We start from the raw sequence: 25,000 nt of genomic DNA, 5'->3' as shown, positions 1-25,000 counted from the left end.
ATCTTTTACTAATATCCATGAAGAAAAGAGGAAAAGAAAAGTCTGAAGGAAATAAAAAGAGAAGTGGATGCAACAGAATGGTGTCTGTGATCATAAAAGCAGATCTGTCAAGACACTAAACATCCTTTTAGAAATAGATGCAATCTTTTCATCGTGTCCTCAGGGGATGCATTTTTTATTTTTCTGTAGAATCAATTTCCTGTTAATAGAGTAACATCCGTCAGACCTGAGACGCTAAACGTTTTGTCTTAAAAAAAACAAAAAAAAATCTATGTATGATTTCTTCCCGGAGGCGCGAAAACTTTCGCACGCTGCATATACGACATTAGGTCTGAAATCGTGATGTTTAATAATGATATGATTAATAATTTAATACTTCATCTTATAAGATGAAAAAGTTTTTTTATTCAGTTTCTTGTCTGAAGAACGAGCAGAACATTGAGAACATTGTGCATATCCTGGGGGAGTTACAGGTCCTTATCCTGCATCATCATCATAATAATAATAATAATAATAATAATAATAATAATAATAATAATAATAATGATGTCTGGTCTAAAGTACTTATGGTGCTGCGCTATTCTGTTTAAGTCACAGATCTGACAAAACAACATGAACGTGTACTTATTTTCTCCAACATAAACACTCACTCACTCACTCACTCACTCACTCACTCATTTTCTACTGCTTATCCGAACTACCTCGGGTCACGGGGAGCCTGTGCCTATCTCAGGCGTCATCACAGGGCATCAAGGCAGGATACACCCTGGACGGAGTGCCAACCCATCACAGGGCACACACACACACACTCTCATTCACTCACGCAATCACACACTACGGACAATTTTCCAGAGATGCCAATCAACCTACCATGCATGTCTTTGGACCGGGGGAGGAAACCGGAGTACCCGGAGGAAACCCCCGAGGCACGGGGAGAACATGCAAACTCCACACACACAAGGTGGAGGCGGGAATCGAACCCTCAACCCTGGAGGTGTGAGGCGAACGTATTAACCACTAAGACACCGTGCCCCCCCAACATAAACAATCCATTAAATTAGCGCAGCCTCTAAATAAGACTCTAAGCCAACAATTTTCTGAACCGTTCACCTCAAGTAATATTTCCAGACGTGGATCTTTAACTGGATTTTTTTTGTATGTATATTTTGTCTGTTGCTGTGGATACAGACGTCTGCGGAACACCTTAAATGTAAATGTGAATGTAAAGCGGATGAAAATGAGTGTGTCTATACGAAAGAAGCTGTAGAAGCTCAACTTAGTCTGAAGGCTAAAAAAAATGTTTTTTTAAGCAGAAAATCTTGTAATGTTTTGTACGATGTGGACGAGCGCCGTCTATTCTGTGGTGGAGACGGAGCAAGTCGCACGACAAGGTGTCAAAAACTTACTCCATTCAATTGTTTTATTTCTATAGAATTTTTAACATTGGACGTTGTCTCGAAGCAGCTTTACAGAACAGTAATTATATTTATCCTTAATGAGCGAACCTGAGGTGACTGTGGCAAGAAAAACTCCCTTAGATGGTATGAGGAAGAAAGGTTGAGACACCAGAGAACGTGATTATAAATGATTATAAACACTGAGAGTGGGATTATAAATCATTATAAACACAGAGAGTGGGATTATATATCATTATAAACACAGAGAGTGGGATTATAAATCATTATAAACAATGAGAGTGGGATTATAAATCATTATAAACAATGAGAGTGGGATTATAAATCATTACAAACAATGAGAGTGGGATTATAAATCATTATAAACATTGAGAGTGGGATTATAAATGATTATAAACACTGAGAGTGGGATTATAAATGATTATAAATACTGAGAGTGGGATTATAAATGATTATAAACACTGAGAGTGGGATTATAAATGATTATAAATACTGAGAGTGGGATTATAAATGATTATAAACATTGAGAGTGGGATTATAAATGATTATAAACACTGAGAGTGGGATTATAAATGATTATAAACACTGAGAGTGGGATTATAAATGATTATAAATACCGAGAGTGGGATTATAAATGATTATAAACACTGAGAGTGGGATTATAAATGATTATAAACACTGAGAGTGGGATTATAAATGATTATAAATACTGAGAGTGGGATTATAAATGATTATAAACACTGAGAGTGGGATTATAAATGATTATAAACACTGAGAGTGGGATTATAAATGATTATAAACACTGAGAGTGGGATTATAAATGATTATAAACACTGAGAGTGGGATTATAAATGATTATAAACACTGAGAGTGGGATTATAAATGATTATAAATACTGAGATTGGGATTATAAATAATGTCCTCTCTACAGTTATATACAGTCAGTTGGGGTTGTGTAACCAGGAGCTCTTGAGGAACTCATCATCTGAGTTCATTATAGATTCAACATCGGCTCCTCCGTACAAAAGCCTTTAAATACTCAGCGTGTAGAATCTTATTTTGTTTATTAAGCGATTGTTCTCCTGAAGTCCTCATGAGGTCGGCAACTTCTGTTTAAATGTCCAAAATCTTCATGAAGCAGAATCCAACTGGAGCTGGAACATCTATAGAATGTGATTTTTAATCACACGATTAAATGATTAAAAACGATGGTCATATAAATGATTATGAACAATCCAAGGACCAAAGACATCACCTGCAGAGTTTTTCTTTCGTTTTTTATAGATTTGTTCACACACACACACACACACACACACACACACACACGTTTTCTAACTAACTTGGCAGTTCACACTTATCAAACGCTTCACTAGGAATGTTGACGTTGAAGGTAAACACCTGCTTCCTCAGAGCCACGCGAACTCAGCCATCCACATTTGTTCATGTTGAGTCACATCACTCTTGGAGTAAAGCACAATCCGCCCTCTTCCACATACATGACCCACGATTGGCTAGAGTCTCTGTGATTGACAAGACGACGCACTAAGACCACGCCCTGATTTGCTCTCAAGCTTTCAGCCACGTATAACCGCATCGTCAGCAGATTTCCGACTCGTCTTCTTCTGGCAAGAACTTTTAAGTTAATTGATTGAGTTTGGAATTGCACTCGCTGGCTCTGATTAAAAAAAAAAAAAAAAAATATATATATATATATATATATATATATATATATATATATATATATATATATATATGAGAAAAATATTTCACAGCATCAAGGAAGGTTGTGTTGCATCTTTCTTCACAGAAATAATGTCTCTTGTGATATTTTATAATTTATGATCGTTAAAACACACGACCGGGTGTTTTAGAAACGTTCCTTTTACAGATTAAACTAAATTCCACCTCTGACTGTGATTTAGCATGAAGCGGTACTACAGGATTGTCAGGCTGACTCACGGATGCTCAGGAACATCGTGTTATAAACGATTAGGAACGTTCCGAAACTGATGAAGGTGTTCGTTTGAAGCGGTTCCAGATTTAAAAAAGTTTTCCATTGCAAGCGTTTTTTTAACCCGGATAAAAAGTCATGACGGCGATTCGAGGCGATTCTTATTAAACTATTATTTTATTAATCACTATATTATTAGTGTCGCCTGCGATGTTTAAAATGAACTTAGCTGGTTTTATTATGTACTAAAAATATATGGAATATCAAACCAGCATCGTCCTGACCAGGCAGTTACTAAGGATGAATTACTGAATGCTGTAAATGCATCACACAGAACAGCACATTCTTTTATTAATGTATTTATTTTTATTTTTGCCTGATGAGTTGCTTATCTGCTCGTTCACACTCACCTGCATGAAAGTAAAAACCTTGAACATCTCACTGATCTTTTCTTCTTTCTCTCGCGATCTCCTTTACAATGTCAGAAAGATTCAGCCTTTTTATTCTTCTTCTTGTTCTTCTTCTTCTTATTATTATTATTATCAAAGACACACGCACACACAAATGCACACACAAACGCACAAACACACACAAATGCACAAACAAACACACACAAACACACACAAACACACAGACACACACACAAATGCACACACGAAAACACCCACACAAATGCAAACACACAGACACACAAACACAAACATACAGACACACACAGACACACACAGACACACACAGACACACACAAACACACACAAACACACAGACACACAAACACACAGACACACACAAACACAGACACACACAAACACAAACACACAGACACACACAAACACATAGACACACAGACACACACAAACACACAGATACACAAACACAGACACACAAACACACAGACACACACAGACACACAAACACACACACAAACACACAGACACACACAAACACAAATGCACACACGAGAACACCCACACAAATGCAGACAAACACACAAACGCACACACAAACACAGATACACAAACACAAACACACAGACACACAAACACACAGACACACACAGACACACAAACACACACAAACGCACACACAAACACACACACTTTTACACACTGATAGCTAATACAATGAGTTTTTTATAGTTTGTGACATAAATAAATGAGGACAGGGTGAAACGAGGCTGTGAGAGAATCTCATCATCTCTTTTCTTTCATTTGTTTATTTTACAAAGAATTCTGTAAATATTAAGGACAGATTTAGTCTTTTTCTTTTTTACTCTCCTGACATGCTGATAAATTTCAGTCATTTAACTCCTAAACAAAGGAGCGTTGTGTCTGAAATTGTCTCGTCATCTACTTTTCCATCACGTGTTAAACTGTTATGTGTGCTACTTAAATCCAGGCTTCTTCTCCCACCGTTCTGTATCATCTCAAGTAGTAAATATTGGTGAATGTTTCACTGTACTGAGAGTCTCGGAGACTCCGATACAGCTCTTGACGACAACCGCGAAGAGAGCAGGAGGTTTTAATAGAGACAGAACTCATCTTTGAGTTTAACATCGTTTCATCAACACTGAACCTTCTCTAATAGCTGACAGAGCAGACGGATGTTTGCTGATGGATGTTGCTTTGCGACAAACACACGGATCGTAACGTGACCGTTTTTTTTCTGGATTGATGAAACTGGTAATGAAAATGAGTGAAAAGTGTAAAAGAACTGACTTATAATGACTTAATATATAAGCCAGAGCCACGAGAACTCAGACATCCACATTTGTTCATGTTGAGTCACATCACTCTTGGAGTAAAGCACAATCCGCCCTCTTCCACATACATGACCCACGATTGGCTAGAGTCTCTGTGATTGACAAGACAACGCACTAAGACCACGCCCTGATTTGCTCTCAAGCTTTCAGCCACGTATAACCGCATCGTCAGCAGATTTCCGACTCGTCTTCTTCTGGCAAGAACTTTTAAGTTAATTGATTGAGTTTGGAATTGCACTCGCTGGCTCTGATTAAAAAAAAAAAATATATATATATATATATATATATATATATATGAGAAAAATATTTCACAGCATCAAGGAAGGTTGTGTTGCATCTTTCTTCACAGAAATAATGTCTCTTGTGATATTTTATAATTTATGATTGTTAAAACACATGACCGGGTGTTTTAGAAACGTTCCTTTTACAGATTAAACTAAATTCCACCTCCGACTGTGATTTAGCATGAAGCGGTACTACAGGATTGTCAGGGTGACTCACGGATGCTCAGGAACATCGTGTTATAAACGTTACCCTCAGCTATGCTCTTGTTTACATTTCAACTCAATATTGTGCCACACGAGCAGAACCGTGACGAGCACGAGCAGAACCGTGAAATCTTTAGGAACGTTCCAAACCTGATGAAGGTGTTCGTTTGAAGCGGCTCCAGATTTAAAAAAGTTTTACATTGCAAGCATTTTTTTAAACCTGGATAAAAAGTCACGACGGCGATTCGAGGCGAATCTTATTAAACTATTATTTTATTCATCACTATATTATTTTTTCCTGATGAGTTGCTTATCTGCTCGTTCACACTCACCTGCATGAAAGTAAAAACCTTGAACATCTCACTGATCTTTTCTTCTTTCTCTCGTGATCTCCTTTACAATGTCAGAAAGATTCGGCCTTTTTATTCTTCTTCTTCTTCTTCTTCTTATTATTATTATTCATTCATTCATTCATTCATTCATTCATTCATTCATCTTCTACCACTTATCCGAACTACCTCGGGTCACGGGGAGCCTGTGCCTATCTCAGGCGTCATTGGGCATCAAGGCAGGATACACCCTGAACGGAGTGCCAACCCATCACAGGGCACACACACACACACTCTCATTCACTCACGCAATCACACACTACAGACAATTTTCCAGAGATGCCAATCAACCTACCATGCATGTCTTTGGACCGGGGGAGGAAACCGGAGTACCCGGAGGAAACCCCCGAGGCACGGGGAGAACATGCAAACAAACTCCACACACACAAGGTGGAGGCGGGAATCGAACCCCCAACCCTGGTGGTGTGAGGCGAACGTGCTAACCACTAAGACACCGTGCCCCCCATTATTATTATTATTATTATTATTATTATTATTATTATTATTATTATTATTATTATTATTATTATTATTTATCCATGCACTAAGACTCTTTGTTCTGGCACCAAGGTGCTGGAATGAACTTCTGCTTGATGCCAGAACAGCTGAGTCACAGATGATGATCTACCTCTTCCTGAAATACTAGTTTTAATGAAATTTAAAAAAACAAAAAACAAAAAAAAAACACTGTATTTTTACAACTTCTGTATTTCCTCCCAACAGAGTTTTAATCTGATTGTATCTCAGCGAACCAGCGAATATCGACGGATTCGTCGCTCAGGACTTCGAAGTACTTTTCTACGTCACTCTGGATTAAGGATTCTGCCAAATGTCGTAAATGTAAACTTAAAAGTGATTTTTTTTAAGCCGTCCTATGAGATCCTGATTCAAACCTCTCACACCTTCTCAGCCAGATGTTTGTTAGAACATACACACTTCATGTAGCTCAGAAATAAGATCCTTCTGATCTGTTCCTTCCCTTTGATTCCTACTTATTTTCTGAACACTGCAACTTTTACACGAGGGAAGGACGAGGTGAGGAACGCACGAGAGTAAAGCTTTTAATCTGAAGACTCTTTTTAAAGAAAACATCTGCACTTTTTTTTATAGGTACACTGGTGAACAGACCTATGGGATGTTGTTGTGTCTGTGAGTCTGATCTAAAATGAGTCAGGAATCTGATGAAATTCTACAAATTCTTAAAGTCCTGAGTGTCTACTTTCATAAGAGCTTCATATTAAAGACCAGCGTGGAGTGAGACGTGAGGAAGACGTTCAGTCATCAACATGAACGCGAGACAAACAGGAGGAAATAATATATTTTAAGAGTCTTGGAAACATCTGTTTTGTTATGTTGTCAAGGTTACACAAGGACACAAGGACAAGTGAGTGCAATGAAGTCATAATTAGATTAATGAGATTAATTAATGCATAATAAGATTGTGTATTTGTGTACGAACAGGAAGTGACTTGTGTACGTGAATGTAAAGCTTTGTGAAAGAGAGAAAAACACAAACACATATGCACACACAAACACACACCCACACAAACACACACAAATGCACACACAAAAACACAAACACACAGACAAACATACACACACACAAACACACACAAATGCACACACGAAAACACAAACACACAGACACACAAACACACACAAATGCACACACGGAAACCCAAAGACACATGCACACACAAACACACGCACACACACATATGCACACACACAAACACACACACACACAAACCCAAAGACACACGCACACACAAATGCACACACAAACACACACCCACACAAACACACACAAACGCACAAACAAACACATACAAACACACAGACACACACACAAATGCACACACAAAAACACACACACAAATGCAGACACACAGACACAAACACACAGACACACAAATGCACACACGAAACACCCACACAATGCAGACACACACAAACACACACACACAAACACACAGACACACACAAACACAAATGCACACACGAGAACACCCACACAAATGCAGACAAACACACAGACACACAAACACACACAAACACACACACTTTTACACACTGATAGCTAATACAATGAGTTTTTTATAGTTTGTGACATAAATAAATGAGGACAGGGTGAAACGAGGCTGTGAGAGAATCTCATCATCTCTTTTCTTTCATTTGTTTATTTTACAAAGAATTCTGTAAACATTAAGGACAGATTTAGTCTTTTTCTTTTTTACTCTCCTGACATGCTGATAAATTTCAGTCATTTAACTCCTAAACAAAGGAGCGTTGTGTCTGAAATTGTCTCGTCATCTACTTTTCCATCACGTGTTAAACTGTTATGTGTGCTACTTAAATCCAGGCTTCTTCTCCCACCGTTCTGTATCATCTCAAGTAGTAAATATTGGTGAATGTTTCACTGTACTGAGAGTCTCGGAGACTCCGATGCAGCTCGTGACGACAACCGCGAAGAGAGCAGGAGGTTTTAATAGAGACAGAACTCATCTTTGAGTTTAACATCGTTTCATCAACACTGAACCTTCTCTAATAGCTGACAGAGCAGACGGATGTTTGCTGATGGATGTTGCTTTGCGACAAACACACGGATCGTAACGAGTTCCGAAAATGAGTGAAAAGTGTAAAAGAACTGACTTATAAGGACTTAATAAACAGTATGAACTCAGTGATCATGGTGTGTGTGTGTGTGTGTGTGTGTGTGTGTGTGTGTGTGTCTCTGGTTCCGTTTTGAATGTGGGAAATTGTTCTCCACCCTCCATTGGGAAACACACATTAGGAAATGCCTCATCTACACTCTGCTTATTGTGTGTTACATGATTACTTTCACTTCCTTTCGATTCAGGTTTAATTTCATTCTCAGCTGAAATTCGGTTTGTCCTCAGGTTGCATGAAAAGTCCCTTTATTCAAGCTAAGAATCCTTTAATTATCTAATAATCCATCTTATAGTAAAGTCAGCGAATCTTCTCATGTAAATGGTACACAGGTCTGTCTGAGACGCTTCACACGCCGCGCTTCAACGTGATTTGATTGAACGTCTTTTTTTTTTAAAAATATATTTATATTTCTGTGTGATTTCTACACAATTCCATTATTTTCACATGATTTTTTTTTTACATGCTGATTTTCTTCAAGCATTATTTATTTTTCGTGTGTTTTTTTTTTTTTTTGCCCATTCATTTTTCCCATCATTTGTGTTTCACCTGCTTCATTTACTTTCCCCTGAAGGATCAAAGCTCAATGTGATGTTGCTCCTAAGATGCTTTTCTTCTCACCACACATTTAAATACTGATGATGTCACATGATGAGAGACTTTATATCCTTCATTTTAGCTTGAACCGAGCTGGAAACCGTCTTCGTATCTCTCTCAACGACGAGGTGTTTCCACCCACGGAACTGTCGCTCGCTCAGCGGTGTTTACTTTTGTGTGAAAATCCCAGCAGGAAATTCATCAGAAATACTCAAACCTTCACTTCTGGCACCAACCACCGGCCATGCCACGTGTTTCTGTGTTTAACAGAAATCTAAATTTGTCTTTATCCTGATGTTTGTTTAGCTCTTGACCTGTATCTGACACATGGTTGGCTGATTAGATACAGTAGCTACATGACTGTGTGGGTGTGCAGGTAGGTGTTCCTAATAAAATGGACAGTGAGTGTAGACAGTATTAGATTTTTCCTGACTGGTTAATTGATTTTTCCACAAACGCTAATGTTTCAATTTTTAACGATTTCTTCCTTGATTCGTATATTTTCACATGTGTAACGTTTACGGGTTTAAAGTCGTACATACGATGTTTGCGTAAAAGTTTAAAGGAGCGATTTTGTGCTGTTTGAACAGAGATATTAAATCTTTCGTTTGAACTGTGGGTTATATAATCACGTCCCCGTGAGCTCTCATCAGCTTACATGCTTATGCACGATGCTAACCACGCTTCGTTGATCGTTTGCATTTTCTCAGGAACTCGATATCCTTCCTGTCAGCAAAGAGAAAGTGACAGTGTTTCTCCATATCCTCCTTCTCCTGTGTGCTGCTGGGTGATGGCCAAAGTTCACTGGACGGAATTCCTGACACACTACACACTCACACACCCTACACCCTACACACACACACACACACACACACACACACACACACACACACTCAAAAAGCCCAGGCGGCTACATTTCATTAAATTCATCCTTGTGTGATTGTGATCACAGTAATTTCACATCAGAAGAGAAACTGAAAATGTTTAGAAAAGCAACAGCTGCTGTAAAAATGTAAAACAAGCGAACTGAGGGAAAAAAAATGGGTCATGCCAGATTTCAGATTTATGGCATTGCGACACCATCTTGTGGCAGTCGGGACATGGATAAGATGATGTGATTTCAGTAATTCATTTTATTTATTGTGCAACCGCAACATCAGCAGAACTGAATTTATAAAAGAAAACGATTCACATCTGTTAACAATCTCTTTCTGCGCTCTTTCTTATTTAATATAAAGTGTAAAATGTTCTAAAGTTTACTTTTTATCTGAAGAAAAGTGCAGTCTGTGGTTTACACTAGTACAGGTCTATACACTAGTACAGGTCTATACACTAGTACAGGTCTATACACTAGTACAGGTCTATACACTAGTACAGGTCTATACACTAGTACAGGTCTATGCACTAGTACAGGTCTATACACTAGTACAGGTCTATACACATGTACAGGTCTATACACTAGTACAGGTCTATACACATGTACAGGTCTATACACTAGTACAGGTCTATACACTAGTACAGGTCTATACACACGTACAGGTCTATACACTAGTACAGGTCTATGCACTAGTACAGGTCTATGCACTAGTACAGGTCTATACACACGTACAGGTCTATACACTAGTACAGGTCTATACACTAGTACAGGTCTATGCACTAGTACAGGTCTATACACTAGTACAGGTCTATGCACTAGTACAGGTCTATACACTAGTACAGGTCTATACACTAGTACAGGTCTATACACTAGTACAGGTCTATACACATGTACAGGTCTATACACAAGTACAGGTCTATACACTAGTACAGGTCTATACACTAGTACAGGTCTATACACATGTACAGGTCTATACACAAGTACAGGTCTATACACATGTACAGGTCTATACACTAGTACAGGTCTATACACTAGTACAGGTCTATACACTTGTAGAGGTCTATACACATGTACAGGTCTATACACTAGTACAGGTCTATACACTAGTACAGGTCTATACACTAGTACAGGTCTATACACTAGTACAGGTCTATACACATGTACAGGTCTATACACATGTACAGGTCTATACACTAGTACAGGTCTATACACATGTACAGGTCTATACACTAGTACAGGTCTATACACTAGTACAGGTCTATACACACGTACAGGTCTATGCACTAGTACAGGTCTATGCACTAGTACAGGTCTATACACACGTACAGGTCTATGCACTAGTACAGGTCTATGCACTAGTACAGGTCTATACACATGTACAGGTCTATACACTAGTACAGGTCTATACACTAGTACAGGTCTATACACATGTACAGGTCTATGCACTAGTACAGGTCTATACACTAGTACAGGTCTATACACACGTACAGGTCTATACACTAGTACAGGTCTATGCACTAGTACAGGTCTATACACTAGTACAGGTCTATACACATGTACAGGTCTATGCACTAGTACAGGTCTATACACATGTACAGGTCTATGCACTAGTACAGGTCTATACACTAGTACAGGTCTATGCACTAGTACAGGTCTATACACTAGTACAGGTCTATACACTAGTACAGGTCTATACACATGTACAGGTCTATACACTAGTACAGGTCTATACACATGTACAGGTCTATGCACTAGTACAGGTCTATGCACTAGTACAGGTCTATACACTAGTACAGGTCTATACACATGTACAGGTCTATGCACTAGTACAGGTCTATGCACTAGTACAGGTCTATACACATGTACAGGTCTATGCACTAGTACAGGTCTATGCACTAGTACAGGTCTATGCACTAGTACAGGTCTATGCACTAGTACAGGTCTATACACACGTACAGGTCTATGCACTAGTACAGGTCTATACACTAGTACAGGTCTATACACATGTACAGGTCTATACACACGTACAGGTCTATACACTAGTACAGGTCTATACACTAGTACAGGTCTATACACATGTACAGGTCTATACACAAGTACAGGTCTACACACATGTACAGGTCTATACACTAGTACAGGTCTATACACTAGTACAGGTCTATACACTTGTACAGGTCTATACACTAGTACAGGTCTATACACTAGTACAGATCATGTATCTAACTAGTCTTCTAACACGTTACAATCCTTCACGCTCTCTGAGATCACAAAACTCAGGACTTCTGGTAGTTCCCAGAATATCTAAGTCTACTAAAGGTGGTAGAGCGTTTTCTTATTTAGCTCCCAAACTTTATAATAGTCTTCCTGATAGTGTTCGGGGCTCAGACACACTTTCCCAGTTTAAATGAAGATTAAAAACTCATCTCTTTAGTCAGATGTACACATAATACATCCCATAATATTGTGCACTATTACATCAGACTTTTATGAAAGACTTTTATTATGAACAGCAGATATGTTAATCTCTCTACAATGCTTCTCTCTTTCTACCCATCCCGAGGCATCCAGAAATTGTACCAGCTCAGATCGTCTTCCATGCGATGAAGATTTTGGATCTCCACTGAGACGAGGGCGACTCTGTGAGGATCCTGAGGCATCTAGAGATCTACCAGCTCCAGTTAGTCTCTGCGATACTAAAGAGGAAATGTGAACTCCATGTGGTCTTTTACATCAACACAACATTTATCAGACTGTATATTTATAATCACACCCCCAGTGTCACCCAGATGAGGATGAGGTTCCCCTTTGAGTCTGGTTCCTCTCAAGGTTTCTTCCTTTACCATCTAAGGGAGTTTTTCCTCCCCACAGCCACCTGAGTCACCTCAGACTTGCTCATTGGGGATAAATACAAACACATTGTGAACTAAATATATCTAATATTAATCTTGAATTTTGTATTATATTAATCTTTATATTAATCTTTATATTATTCTTTATATTATTCTTTATATTAACCTTTTGTTCTATGTTTATGTTCTGTAAAGCAATGTCAGTTGTAAAAAGCGCTATACAAACACACACACACACACACACACACACACACACACACACACACACACCTACACACACACTCATTTTAACATCATCTTTGGAGATCCCCCATTCAAATCCAATGGGTGTAAAAACCTTCGCACTCACCTGCAAGATGTTCAACATATTGAATGCTTAAAGTATGTGACCATTTTTATGTAGAACCCTACAAGGGAAGCCTACACAAGGGTTCCACAGAGAACCAGGAGAACCAGTAGATCCCAGAGAATCCCCATTAAAAAACTCTGTATCATGTGGCAAGAAAATACTATTCAACAATTAGAGGTTTCTGTCGTATTCATGACTGTAATCAATGCTACACTCTTAGGAAGTTAGGCTTCTTTAAATAATTAAGGGTTCTTCTTAACTTACAAATGGAAACATAGAAAAACACTCACGCAGGTTTCTACAGAAACCTTTAAAGGTCCAGGGATTAAATCATCCAAACGAAGAGCTCGTGTAAATGATGGCACGAGTAAAAAACACTACAGCGTTTCAGACAATGACTGTTTACTGTAATTGCTTTTGTGTGATGTCTGTTTACTTCACTGAGATACAAAAACCCTTCTTTTTTTATTCAGCCGAATCTTCAAAAACTCATTATAGTTGATCATATCATGAAGACGGTTTTGCAAAATTCATTACCGTGCGTTGGAAAGAATTTCAATCTCCTGCTCAGCGTCTGAGCCGCACCGTAAGCCTCGGCTCATCTGCAGTAATATCAGACCTCCTCATTTCTTTCAATATCGAGCGACGTGCCTCAGAGAAGCCGTGTTCCCCGAAGCCGAGCGTCAGATCAGACTGACTCAAAGGGCATCCCGGCTTTTGTTTACAGACTGCTCGGACGAGATGTGAGAAGCAAAGCAAAAAAGGAAACAGCTTCAAATGATGCGTTCACGTTATTGTGACACACACACACACACACACACACACACACACACACTATTGACTGAGTGCAAGCTATTTTTTTTGTGCAAACATTTACCTCTGTCATAGATCTTAAAAGCATTTCCTTACAGAGTCAATGAACTGAAAAATACAGTTATACCAGCTCTGAATGCAGGGGCACAGAGAGATGATTCATTTTCTATAACAGCAGCTCTGAGGTTTATATTAAATGCACTCGTTCCAAAATATTGTAATTTCTGTAGTAACAGAGATTTGTACAGCCGATACTAATAAACAGATGCATTTGTGTAATTGTTAAAACAGCTGGCATTTATTTACAAATGCTGAAAGAACATGCAAAGGGTGAGACGTTGTGCAACTGACGTGATGTACAGTGACTTCGGAGCTTGATTCAGAAATAGAAATATCAGTTTTGTGGTTCTGTATCAGAAGGGAAGGAAAAAGCAGTTTTATAGAAATTCTGGATATTAATGAGCAAGAATTGGCAGCAGGGGGGCACGATGGCTTAGTGGTTATCACGTTCGGCTCACACCTCCAGGGTTGGGGGTTCGATTCCCGCCTCCACCTTGTGTGTGTGGAGTTTGCATGTTCTCCCCGTGCCTCGGGGGTTTCCTCCGGGTACTCCGGTTTCCTCCCCCGGTCCAAAGACATGCATGGTAGGTTTATTGGCATCTCTGGAAAATTGTCCGTAGTGTGTGAGTGAGTGTGTGAGTGAGTGTTTGTGTGTGCCCTGGGATGGGTTGGCACTCCATCCAGGGTGTATCCTGTCTTGATGCCCGATGACGCCTGAGATAGGCACAGGCTCCCCGTGACCCGAGGTAGTTCGGATAAGCGGTAGAAAATGAATGAATGAATGAAAGTGGCAGCAAGAAAAACTTGGAGGAACCCATAACATAACCTAAAGAAGATGCCTTCATGAAGAGAAATGAGTTTTGTGAAGGAGGTCAAGAGAAAAATCTGTGAAAATAAAGAATCCAGAGAAAGTTCCTCAAGGAGAAAGTCAGAATGCCTTTGAGAAGGAACCTTAAGACTTGGAGGAGGAGCCTAGAGAAAGCACTTTGTATAAATGGAAGGTAGTAAAGGTTTTGAAAAATGTCTGATTTTTAGGTGCAAGTGAATAAAAGTCTTGTGAAGGATAAATGATCCGGGGAAGTGCAACTACAAGTACGAATGCAGAGCTGATTGCTGGGAATGATTGGAGAATACAATACCTTAAAGGGTGCATATGTGATCAGAATTCAGGTGGAGGCTCTCAGGGCAGGAGACATCAGCAGGAAAGACTCTCAAAAAAAAAAAAAATCACCAAATATCTAACAGCCACATTGTTTTCCGAGCACTGCTCAGACGTCCTGGGATGGGAGGAATTTACATTCAGCACCAAATGCCTTAAAATTACTGCAGTATTTAGCACCATGGCTCCAATACTACCGACTTACCGGCTGGTGTCTCAAGCTGATTTCACTTGATGGAAAATGAAGTCTCCAGTAACCAGAACTCGTTCAGGATGCGTGACAGCAAGTGGAAACCTGTTGAACAGAAATAGGAGATTATTAACAATGCAAATATGCAAGGAATGCGTTCAGCTCGGCGGGATGTGTCGCACCGGGATTTCAGCTCCACTCACAGAAGCAGCACTTCTCCGGAACTCAACACTGGATTCTTTACTGATTATTATACAAGTGATCAATGATGATGAGACACATCTGTTTTTTAAATTGCTTATTTGTCATGGACTAAAACAATCATGTGTATACTGTTAAACTGCACTTGGGCATGTATGAAAGGTCAAAAAGTACAAAAAAATGAATGAAGCTTGTTAAGATCTTAAAATCTCTCTCTCTCACTCACTCACTCACTCGCTTATCTGAACTACCTCGGGTCACGGGGAGCCTGTGCCTATCTCAGGCGTCATCGGGCATCAAGGCAGGATACACCCTGGACGGAGTGCCAACCCATCACAGGGCACACACACACACACACTCTCATTCACTCACACAATCACACACTACGGACAATTTTCCAGAGATGCCAATCAACCTACCATGCATGTCTTTGGACCGGGGGAGGAAACCGGAGTACCCGGAGGAAACCCCCGAGGCACGGGGAGAACATGCAAACTCCACACACACAAGGTGGAGGCGGGAATCGAACCCCCAACCCTGGAGGTGTGAGGCGAACGTGCTAACCACTAAGACACCGTGACCCCGACTTAAAATCTATAAAATCTTTTTTTGTGGTTGTGTAGAATATAAAGAACCCGAAACAACTCACCAAATCCAGATCCGTTCTCGATCCCATGATCTCTGAGCGAGACTTAACGCCACGTCACAGAGAAACACTTTCAGCATCAGAAACACACCTTCACTATGTACAAAGCTCTGTTTCTCAACATAACATCACTGGAGTTGATACAGGAGGAATAATTCAGAATCTCACACACATGCAGACATGATATTCGATTATATTTATTTAATTCCACGATCAGACACCAGCCTGGAAAGATTGTTGTTAGCTTCATTAGCATCATTAGCTTCCAGCCATGTGTTTGTGTGTGAGATCTCGTTGTCTTGAGAGCTGAACTGTATGATCAGGTTAAACAGATGTAGATGAGTGAGTCATATCTTTTTATCAGGTTATATTTTAGGCAGTTAAAATGGTTCTTTGTCAGAGTGTTTGGTTCTATGATGAACCTTAACATTTATGGAATGTTTATGTTGCACAAAAGGTTCTTTATAGTTGGAAAATGAACTTTAAACTACACAAATTTACTAATTTACTGAAAGTTTCTTTGGGGAAAATGGTTCTTCTATGACATCACTATGAAATCCCATTTTTGTTTCTGCCTGGTATTTTTATTTTTAAGATGGAACAAAATTTAAGTTACATGTTAGACCTTAATTTAAAAAAAAGAGAGTTTGCATAAACATCTAAAATGTGAGATTACTGTAACTTATTTCAGTAATATATACACTTAAATCTCAAGGTTGCTAAGTTTCTTGCTTTTTTAAATTTAAAGCGGCAGATGGCGCTCTATGATCTTACATTGTGTGTGTGTGTGTGTGTGTGTGTGTGTGTGTGTGTGTGTGTGAGAGAGAGAGAGAGAGAGAGAGAGAGAGAGAGACACACACACACACAGACACATACACAGAGAGCGAGAGAGAGACAGACACAGAGAGAGAGAGAGAGAGAGAGAGAGAGAGAGAGAGAGAGAGAGAGAATGAGATCTGTGTGTGATGCGCGGTTGAAAACCTCCGCCGCTGCGCTCTGAATCTCTCCCTCTGTCGCGGTGAATCCACTCTGCGCCGCTCGCATCCCCTCCGTCCCACCGCGGACATCCGGCCAACTGATCCGTCTCCCTCCCTCAACAATGAGAGCAGCATCTTTCCTCTGGTGAATTCAGGGACTCGGAGAGGTGGAGAGGAGAGAATAGGAGCGGAGGAGAGGAGAGGAGAGGAGAGGATAGTGCCGTTTCCTTTACTCCCCGTCTGGTGAGTGCGCAACATCCATCCTTCTTCTTCTTCTTCTTCTTCTTCTTCTTCTTCTTCTTCTTCTTCTTCTTCTTCTTCTTCTTCTTCTTCTTCTCTCCATCACTTCCAGCTCGCCGTGTTTTATTGTTCATAGGATGCTCTAGATATCCAGGATGGGCGGAAGTCGGTAGACTACAGAGCTTTCTGGTCTAACTGCACGATGCGTATTTTACTGTGGACGCGTTTTAGTGTGATGGAAATGTTGTAAGTTGTGACTCAGAATTGTTTTTTTTTTTTTTTGGAACAATGCTGGATGCGTTGGAGAGCAGTTTTGGAGCAAAATGGGCACGCACATGCAAATCGAGTTCACACACACACGCACACACGCACACGCACACACACGCACACGCACACACACACACACACGAGGCTGAGAGGATTTCACATATCCAGAATATTTTATCTTTTGTACTTTTGCTCCCTTACAGCACTTATATTCAACCTGGGAAGTGCACGTGGAGTCTATTTAATCACCTTCAGGTGATCTACATTAGATCAGTGATCTACATTAACCTATAATTTACTTCCTTATAAAAGTTTATACACAAAGATTAAAGGTACAAAAGGTGTCTCAGGACCTTTATTTTTAAATCCTGCCACTCTGAATATCTGCGTGTTCGAAAGCTGTTCAGAATTTCTAGTTTTCATTTCCAGGAGCTGAGCAACTCTGTCAAATATCATCGAGGGACCAAACTGTACATTGTCCTTGTTGCTGCGGTGGAGTTATCAAGGCTACGTCTTTCGTACTGTATGGGGATGTAGTAGCTTGGGTGTTGACTGGAAGGTCATGAGTTTGAATCCCAGGTTCACCAAGCCTTAATTTCTAATCAGTATAAATGAGATAAATGTAAGTTGTTCTGGATAAAGGAGTCTGCCAGATGTACTATAATTAGATGTTTTGCATCACTAATTTAAAATCTAATCCACTTTGAGGTCAAGACCTGCACTCAAAGTACCGTTTAGCGCCGGTATTTCCGAGAGCCCTGACCCCTACGTTGTTAGAGAAAGCAGACACACGACGGCATGAAAGCTAAATAAAGATACACACTAAAGGCACAAATGATGGAGTTCTATGTCTGTGACAAGGAAAGGTTCCGTTCTGGATCCTTTATATCTGTGAGAACATGACACATGCACAGAGTATCAGCAGAAAATCCACGAATTCATCAACAAATGCTGCTAAAATATTCAGCGTTCTGTTTGGGTTGTTCGTCACCAGTACAAGTTGTTGTTCACACACACACACACACACACACACACAGAGAGAGAGCAAGTGTAGAAATTTTTATTTTAATTTCTATTCTGTCCACACATAAGTCCGGTGTCAGGTCACGTTTGTTGGCCTGTAAGTATCTCCGGACGTTGTTGACTCACAGCGGTGCTTCACACGTGACTCCCATGTTCAATCACCAGCCGTTGATTTTCTGCAGTGCATTAATATTTAGGAGCTCTGCCTTTTTTCTCACACGGTTGTCGTGTAGAACGTATGAACGTTCACCCTGCAGCTCTTTCAGCTCAAAGAGATTAATTGGTGTTGGTGTCGGTGCTGGAATTGAGTCAATGTTTAATGAGTCACGCTCGGGTGGGAGTTCAGAGGATGGAGTGAATGACTGTACAGGTCAAAGGTCAGGACGATAATCATCACGATCCTCATAAAATAATTAAACAGATAACATGTTCCACACCATAGCGTAAGTTATTGTTTCTATAGTAACAGCTGGTTCACGATGAAAAAAAGAAAACGACGCTGTGTTCACGAGTGGAAAACAAACACGCGCGAAAGCACAAAAAAGTGAGTTTAAAGATAACTTAAAGTTATCTTGTTTCGTTTGCGTTTCTCCGTCACTACTTTTGTATTCGTATCTGATAAAACATCACACACAAACTGAAATAAGCATCACAAATGATCTCAAACTCAATGTTCTTTTCTTTTATGACGTGATTTTAAAATTTCAGGCTGAAAATTTCCACAATGTAAAGCCAGATTTTCCTCCAAGACAGTTTCTCGCAGGATGCTCTGCTCTCTGGGGTGTTTTTCATCAGATGATTCGGTCAGATTGTGTTTTGGGTAATTGTCACTGGAGCTTCTGGTACGGCAGAGTGAGCTGCCAAAAGGCATTTCTCTTGATTGTCTTCCACGCCATCGCGCTCACTCCGAGATTGTTGTTGTGTGTGTTTTTTTTTTTTTTGCAAAACAGCATGCTAGGAAATTGCCATGTGTTTGAAGATTAATAGCGGAGAACAGGCGATTTTTTTTTTCCTGAAGCAGTGCTAATATAACAGATGGACTTCATGAATGTTCCTCAAGGTCCCATTTGATGGAATTGGAGAATAATGGACTCGTGTCCAGGTCATCAGGCATGCACAGAGCTGCTGGATGGAAATAACAAATTCACACCGTTATGTAGTCGAGCGGTGTGTCCTTTTTATCGCCCGTGACGTTGAGAGAATTTATGCAACATTATACAGCATTTATTTGTTCCTTTACTATTAACCTGAAACACAATTTGAACCTTTTGTAAATCAAAACCGCATTTTAGTCCTCGTTACAGGGTGTGCAAACTTTTGCACCTGAATGTATTTTGGATCACAACTAAGAATTTTCTGAATACGCAGATTTACACATCGACTTTATGATGTTAAGAAGAAAAAAAAAACAAGCACAGGTTTCAAATGGCTTTTTTATGCAAATAAGCGATACATTATGCAAATGAGCATATTTTATGCAAATGAGCTCCTGGTCTATATCTGCATTCTTTGTAAAGCAGGTTTATGAGGATGTTTATTGTTAAGCGCACTATACAAATAACAAATAAAAATAATATACAAATAACAAATAACACTTTTTGATAATTTGAATATAAAACAAATTGGAGTGAAGCTTTTGTACGAGTACGTTCTCATATTTACATGAACTGATAAATAACTAAATAAATAACTAAATAAATCATTTACGCCATGCTGTCCTCACCCCCCCATCACCCCCTCTGTCACGCCTGATTAATTTCATCTCAGGTCATGTCACATTTCTAACCACCGGTAATATCTTTGCATCCTGGCCTCCATGTTTTGGACAGTTAATTTGACACCGAATGCACGCTCGGGAAATTTATGTTCGGCTACAGAGATGACGGACGACAGGAGCAGGTTAGAACGGACCTCAAGGCCGGCGTGAACCCTTCGTGTGCTAACGTTCTTTTTTGATCGTTAGTGCCATTTTTTGTGATCTCATTAACTTTGATGAGAAACAAACCTAATCTAATTCAGTTAGTTAGGAAGTCGGAGAGTAAATCCGTTATATTAGCAGCCGTAATTGAGGCTTATACGCTGTATCCAGAACGTTCGCTATATAATCTACTTCACACGTAATTGCTTCTGTAACACGCCTGATTTTCTCACTGTATTTTCTTTAACAGGCAGGAAACTTTCTCTCTCTCTCTCTCTCTCTCTCTCTCTCTTTCTATCTCTCTGTCTATCTCTTTTCTTTCTGAGAGCATAATTACTACTCCAGTACTGTTCTGGTGTTTACCACGTTTGCTTTGGAGAGTTGGCGTCATGCTATTAGTGTGAAGGCCTTTTGATATGGAAATCATATTCATAGCACATCACTATGACAACATTTCATTTCTTCATGACTTTCCAACCTGCTTTGCCAACACGCAGATGCTTATGCTTTAGTTTGCACACTCGAGATGGTGTGTACAGATATACAGGCCTCAGAACCCGATTTTTTTTATCTCATGAACCAACGTGGGTTTCATCGTATATAGATTAATCTAGAACATGTCCGAAAAATAATCATTGTTTAGAAAACTGTTTATTTTCTTGTCTTGCTGGTGCTTCTGCTTTGGTCTGATTCACCAGTTTATTTCCTACTTCATTACTTCATTATTCTTCATGGAGCCTTCATGGATGGTCTCCTATAGGCGGAGTCGAGGCTGATCCTGGTCTCCTCTAAGAGGAGTTGTGGTTGATCCTGGTCTCCTCAAGATAAGATGGTTGATCCTGGTCTCCTCTGAGAGGAGTCGTGGTTGATCCTGGTCTCCTCTGAGAGGAGTCGTGGTTGATCCTGGTCTCCTCAAGATGGAGTCATGGTTGATCCTGGTCTCCTCTAAATGGGGTCATGGTTAATTCTGGTCTCCTCTAAGAGGAGTCGTTGTTGATCCTGGTCTCCTCTAAGAGTAGGGTTAGGGTTGATCCTGGTCTCCTCTAAGAGTAGTCATGGTTGATCCTGGTCTCCTCTAAGAGGAGTCGTGGTTGATCCTGGTCTCCTCAAGATGGAGTCATGGTTGATCCTGGTCTCCTCAAGATGGGGTCATGGTTGATCCTGGTTTCCTCAAGATGGGGTCATGGTTGATCCTGGTCTCCTCTAAGAGGAGTCGTGGTTGATCCTGGTCTACTCTATGCAGAGTCGTGGTTGATACTGGTCTCCTCAAGATGGGATCATGGTTGATCCTGGTCTCCTCTAGACGGGTCGTGGTTCATCCTGGTCTCTTCTAAATGGAGTTGTGGTTGTTCCATATTCCATATTGCAAAGGAATGTTCACCGTTGGTCCCTAATTCTGCAGAACCCTGACTGATATTGTTCCAGAACATTTCCCAAGAGGTACTTCAATCCTCACCAATGTTCTCCCCAATTCTTTCATCTAACATGTAGCTCTCACACAACAAGAGCTAATCATGTAAAAGGTCAGAATGACTCCAAGTGACTAACGACATGATTTCTGAGGGCAGCAGGACAAGTTTCTGGTGTCTCTCAGTTCCTTCAAGTCTGGTTCCTTTCTTCTGTGTGTTCTTCCTCTCATCAGCGTAGTGCGTGGTTTGTTCATTCGGGATCTAAATGTAGATGAAGATTAACAACATTGTTCCTTAGGGAGCTGAATGTGCGTGGAACAACATCTAGTGTTCCAGCACATTAAAAAAACTCCCCATTTCACAGTGTAATAAAAGCATAAACTGAGCGACTAATCCCCGTCTGCTGAGTCACGGCTGTCTGTCTGTGTTTACTCGTAGACAGGAGCACGAGGTGAGGAGATATAAAGATGAAAATTAAAGAATAAACAGTATGCTGTGCAAGCAGCCATGTAGGAAACGTACTGATTACAGATGCACTATCCATCATATTGGATATGATGTTTTTTTTTTCTTTTCTTTTTTCTCTTCACTTCACTGCACTCTCTCGATTTTCTTTCATACACATTTTTATGGATAAAGTGCCAAATAACTCGATCAGAGCTTCCGAGGTTTATGCCATGTGACTAAACCTTGTGCTTTTCCGTCTCCTGAAGAAAACACACCTACTGTACGCTACAGAGATTTTCGTCTCACATCGCAGACTGGAACGCGGTATTTTTAGCGCTGCCTATTTTTAGCGTCGCAGCAAATTCGCTGCCCAACGAGACCTCTACCCATGGGGTCACTGATTGGTTCGTTTCTGTCTGCAGAGGAAAAATGAAGGAAGGGACGTTTTCAGCCATATTTTAAAAAGTCCCTCAAGGTGTCATTTTAAACAATTAGCGAGTTTGGACCTTGGTAAAGTTCCTGGAATTAGCATTTACATAACTCAATGCTTCCAAACACTACCTCATCACCTCATTAGCAAATAATATCCGTATTTAAGTTCATTAATCGTTTAGCTAATGCTAGGATATTGTGTAATTAAAACCAATTATTATCAAACTTCAGCAAGCTGCATGCTGAGAGATGATAAACCTGTCAATACGATGCCGTTGTTTCCTACTCAAGTCAATTAGAAAGGACGCTAATTTTTTTTTTAATTGTGCCTTTAATAAAGAAAAAGAAAAGAAGCAAGAAGAAAATCTGCGCGTTTATAGGGACAATCGCTTGCTGTCTTGTTCACAGACTTCGTGTCATTGCAGCTCGTTCTCACTCACTCACTCTCACTCATTTTCTACCGCTTATCCGAACTACCTCGGGTCACGGGGAGCCTGTGCCTATCTCAGGTGTCATCGGGCATCAAGGCAGGATACACCCTGGACGGAGTGCCAACCCATCACAGGGCACACACACACACTCTCATTCACTCACGCAATCACACACTACGGACAATTTTCCAGAGATGCCAATCAACCTACCATGCATGTCTTTGGACCGGGGGAGGAAACCGGAGTACCCGGAGGAAACCCCCGAGGCACGGGGAGAACATGCAAACTCCACACACACAAGGTGGAGGCGGGAATCAAACCCCCGACCCTGGAGGTGTGAGGCGAACGTTCTAACCACTAAGACACCGTGCCCCTGCAGCTCGTTCTTTTAAAACTAAAACAACTAAAATATTTTTTCTTTACATTGCAATTATTGAATAAAGTTGGAGAGATTCCTTCACCAGACGACGTGGAAAAAAAAAACTTGATAAGCTAAATATATCATATACATGGAAACATATCATATATTTATTCATTGGTTCATCCTCAGTATCTTCATCTTCAGAGGATGGGACACCATTACTTTACACAGCAGCTTAGCTAACTGCTGTGTAAAGTAGATATTTAAAGCCTGTGTCTGGGTTAACAGGCTAATTAGTAAGTAAATCAAATTATTAGCTCATACTGTAGCTTAAATTTCGCATTAGTCAGGTACGCGATCAAGCTATTTAACATTAGGATTCTTAGGAAGCTAGCTAGCATTTGTGAAAACCCATAGCCAAGCTAGCTGCTAGCAAGTTTTCAGCCTTAATTAAGATTAGTCAGTTGTATAAGAGCAATGTGTACGTATGTGTTTAGTAACGGAAATAAAATCTGTGCTTCAACATTAGAGATCTACATACAGTCACTTGATGTAAACGTTTTAGCCAAATGACTCGTGTGTACTATACAGTATGTAGTAAACGTGTATGGCTGATGTTCAGGATTCAGTCTGTGTGCTTCAGAAACATATCTTATAAAGAAAGGACCAAAAAAACGAGCCTTGTGCTGTGATGCGTTTAAGAATTTATTATCTCTGCCTCGCCCAGTGCTGAATATTGACTTTCTGAAAAATGCTCATGTCAGAAAACATGAGTGGATTTTCAGGGAAACTCACAGGAAAAGAAGTCAGTGTTTTTTCATAGTCCCTGAAAGAAGAGCAGGTAAAGAACCGGTCTAAAAAGCCACAGGACGAGCCGAAAGGATCCCGAGAGCTCGGTTCGGATCGCTGGAAACTCAGCGTGGAGGTCGTGTGAAGAGATCTCATGGAGAACATTGGGGGTCACCGTACGAGCATCACAGCACCGACTTCCTGCAGCTCGAAACTGTGGCAACGATTAGCACTGCCGTTACCATGACATCAGCCCGTCTGTGATTACAGGGCTCCTCGCTGCGTCTCGC

At 40.2% G+C, this 25,000-nt stretch overlaps 1 protein-coding gene and 1 long non-coding RNA gene across 4 annotated transcripts in view; both read left to right on the top strand.

The window, feature by feature from the left end:
• The window catches only part of LOC132839947 (uncharacterized), a 17,085-nt gene extending 8,393 nt beyond the window's left edge, over nucleotides 1-8,692 (top strand). The window contains exon 2 of the long non-coding RNA XR_009647780.1: nucleotides 6,729-8,692. This is a non-coding gene — a long non-coding RNA (uncharacterized LOC132839947). The remainder of the gene's footprint in view (nucleotides 1-6,728) is intronic.
• An 8,680-nt stretch (nucleotides 8,693-17,372) lies between these two features.
• The window catches only part of ctnnd2a (catenin (cadherin-associated protein), delta 2a), a 228,907-nt gene continuing 221,279 nt past the window's right edge, over nucleotides 17,373-25,000 (top strand). For all 3 annotated transcript variants that reach the window (XM_060862327.1, XM_060862326.1, XM_060862324.1), the window contains exon 1: nucleotides 17,373-17,636. The gene's annotated coding sequence lies outside the window, so the exon portion shown is untranslated. The remainder of the gene's footprint in view (nucleotides 17,637-25,000) is intronic.

This window comes from Tachysurus vachellii, chromosome 25 (genome assembly GCF_030014155.1).
Source record: "Tachysurus vachellii isolate PV-2020 chromosome 25, HZAU_Pvac_v1, whole genome shotgun sequence".
Lineage (NCBI taxonomy): Eukaryota > Metazoa > Chordata > Actinopteri > Siluriformes > Bagridae > Tachysurus > Tachysurus vachellii.
The sequence above is the reverse complement of the archived record's forward strand: the minus strand, read 5'-3'. Positions and strand labels throughout refer to the sequence as shown.